Here is a 3354-nt window from a genome sequence, read left to right on the forward strand (position 1 = left end):
ACTGCCTTTGTCCTGTCAGCCAGTGGTGTAAAGAGGTGTGACCCAGCCCAACATTGCTGTGCCCTTATTGCAGATACAAGTCTACCAGCCAAGCTGTGCTTTTACCAGTTTTTGCTATGTGGTGGAAGCGTAACCCTGCTGGTACAAAGTTCAGCTTGGGGTAAAGCTACCTCCACAGTATGAGCCAGATTCTGCTCTCCATTGTATTGCAGTGAAATTCAGTGTAACTCCACTGACTGAGATCAGCCACTGGGTGAGTATGTATGTGTCCTCAGGCTCTTTGTGATGGAGAGATTCTGCATCCTCCTCTACACCCCCTACCCCTGATACTTCGAGGTCAGTGATGATGAATTTGGGGGACCCCTTCCCATCCTGGAGCTCCATCAGGCTGAGAGAGCCCTGTGGCAGGACCCAGGGGAAAGGGACGTCCCTCTGCCCATCACAGTCCACCCTGCTGCCCTGCCCTGCTCAGAGTCCTCCCAGTCATAGTTTCATAGTTTCATAGTAGCTAGGGTCAGGAGGGACCTGAACAGATCATCTAGCCTGACCCCCTGCCACAGGCAGGAACGAATGCTGGGTTCACAAGACCCCAGACAGGTGATCATCCAACCTCCTCTTGAATTTGCCCAAGGTAGGGGCGAGGACCACCTCCCTGGGAAGTTGGTTCCAGATTTTGGCCACCCTAACTGTAAAATATTGCCTTCTGATCTCCAAACTAAACCTATTCTCCATCAGCTTATGACCATTGTTCCTCATCACCCCAGGTGGTGCGGGGGAGAAAAGGGCTCTGCCTATTTGCTGTTGATCTCCCCTGATGAGCTTGTAGCCAGCCACTAGGTCTCCCTTAGTGCTCAGTCCCATTTGCGCAGCATGGTTTGTTGGGAAAAGGGTTAATATGGGAGATGCCTTAACACCTTGTGCAACTACAGCTGGCCCTTGGGCTGTCACACCTGTGGCTCCAGCCTTCCTATGGGAAGTAGGTTAGGCAGGGTGCTGCAACACCTTGTCCTACAACCTCCACCCTGTGTGATGCAGTTTTGGCAGCTTGCTTTTCTGGTGGTTTCTCTCTTCTGTGGCTCCAGTGAGTCTGAGATTAGACTGGGAGGCAAAAGGCTCAGGACTGCAGTTCTGGAGAGTGAGACACCCTGAAGACTGAACCTCCTTCTTCAGGGCAAGATCCCTCCTGCCCCATCCTCCGTCCAGATTGCCCTCAGCACACCCCAGCCTCCAAGCTGCCCTGACATACCCAGAGCCAGGGAACAGCCTCTCGGAGGAGCTGCCTTTCTCCTATGCAGGGCCAAGCCTGAGGGGCATTGCCCTTCAGGCCTGAATTGGCTGGCCCCTAAAGGTCTTCATGTCCATCCCTGTGGTGACAGAGGGTCAAGGGGGCCACTGTTGATTGACACAGAGAGGGAGGAAATCAGCCCTGTGACCCTTAAGGGGTTATTCCTGCTTTACGTGGTGCAAGGCCAAAGCGTGCTACTGTGGACCCCAGAGATGGGCTGGCTCTGGGCTCTGAATCAGTACCAGGGATCGGTCCAGGATCTCCAAGTGGCCCCATTTTCTCCTGCCCCACGGTAAAATAGAGACAATAGCTGGTGGCCAGGTCTGACATGGCAGGAGTGCCCAAGACCTCCTCACTCCCTGTTCCCTGCCCTCTCTGGAGCAAGAAGGGGCCTATGCCATCCAGATCATAGGCATCAACTCCTTTTGGCTGCTCAGTATGGGCTACGAGCCCTGTCTGCTCTGCCTTCCGCTCCATTCCCAGCACTTCTTCCCCAGGTAGAGATGGTCTGTCAGTCTGTTGTCCACCTCCTCCAGCAGGTTTTGCATGCCCACGCTGCCGGAGGTCTGGGCTGGCTCACTTGCCACTAGCCTAGAGTGGGCAGAATAGGAAGAGAGACCAGGGTGAAGGACACAGCGTAGAAACCAAAGTCAGACACACACACACACACACACACACACTGAGCTCCCTTGAGAGCAGTGTTATCCTCTTGTCACTCCATTCCCCACATCTGATTTACTCTTGATTGAAGCAAGTGCAGGTGAGAGCAAAGGGGCAGCAGAGGAACTGGGGAGTTTGGCCAATGAAGTCAGGGATTCAAGACTTGGTTGGACTCAGGCAGCAAATGCAGCTGGACTGGGTAAGCCCCTGCGGTGGCAATCAAGGGTGCTGCACCGCTTGCGAGGCACTTGCCATCCCTGCATTCCCGCCCCACTCATGGTCCCCCAGCTTAGGACCTGGGCTGGCTTTAGGGCCGATTTGAGCAGGGGGCTCTGTATCACGTCCTAGGGGCCCCAGGCGGCACAATGTGCCCCACCCAGGCCACTGCCTGCCCTCAATGCTAGGGGCTGGGAACAGGGCCCATGGGAGCAGGTATCCCTAAGGGGATAGTGTCACCCAGGAGTTACTCAGAGGCGTTGTTGTGTGACTGAGGATGGGCCAGCAGACAAAGCACTCGTCACTGCTCTTTGGCTGGCTTTGTCAGCCTCTCATTTAACTTCTTAAAGCCTATTTTGCCACTGAGTTTTTTTATTATTATTATTATTATAAAAGTCGCAAAACCTAAATCAACTTTTCACATATCTGTCATCCCCCAACAATTACATAACTGACTGCGGTGTGCCAATGCTCCTGCTGGGACTTAAACCTGGAGGCTCCTGGCTCGAGGGTCTCGCTCCTCTGCTCAGGGTCAGACCGATCATCGCGCTTGGGGTGAGGAAGGAATATTACCCCATGGTCAGAGTGGTCCTGACTGTCGGGGTTTCTCCTTTCCCCTGTAGCGGTGGGGTATGGCCCTCTTGCCCAGGACCTCTTGAGCCTGTATTAACAACCTTTTAGAGAAGCAGGGCATTGGTGCCACGATCCCCCTGCTTTACCTGGGCCAGGTTAGTGTGTTATGTCCTGCGTTGCATTGACGGTACTTTTAGGAAGAGTTCAGATTCTAGATTTGCAGGGGATGGCTTGGATAGGGATGATGCTGCGACGGGCAGGGGGCTGGCCTAGGCGGCCTCTGGGGGGCCCTTCCAGCCCCACCTCTCTAGGAGTCTACGATTGGACGAAGCTTGGCTTTCCTGCCGGACGGCTCAACGTCGGCGCAACACAACCCCTTCTCCCCACGGCTTTTCTGCCCCAGCACTTTTCTGACAGGAGCAGAGCCACGTTTCTGGCTTTTGCATCTGGTGCCGCATCTCTGCCCTGTGCGAGGGAACAGATTTCGCTGCTGCTGCCGCCAGTGACAGTGTCTGGGTCTGGCCTTAAATGTATGTCTTCTTCTTTGTGCACACATGGCACCCTGTCCTGATGGCTGAGCGCCACCAGCCTGCCCAAGACCCCCCCTGCACCCCCCCCCA

Source organism: Alligator sinensis, unplaced genomic scaffold (genome assembly GCF_000455745.1).
Source record: "Alligator sinensis unplaced genomic scaffold, ASM45574v1 scaffold24_1, whole genome shotgun sequence".
Classification (NCBI taxonomy): Eukaryota; Metazoa; Chordata; order Crocodylia; family Alligatoridae; genus Alligator; species Alligator sinensis.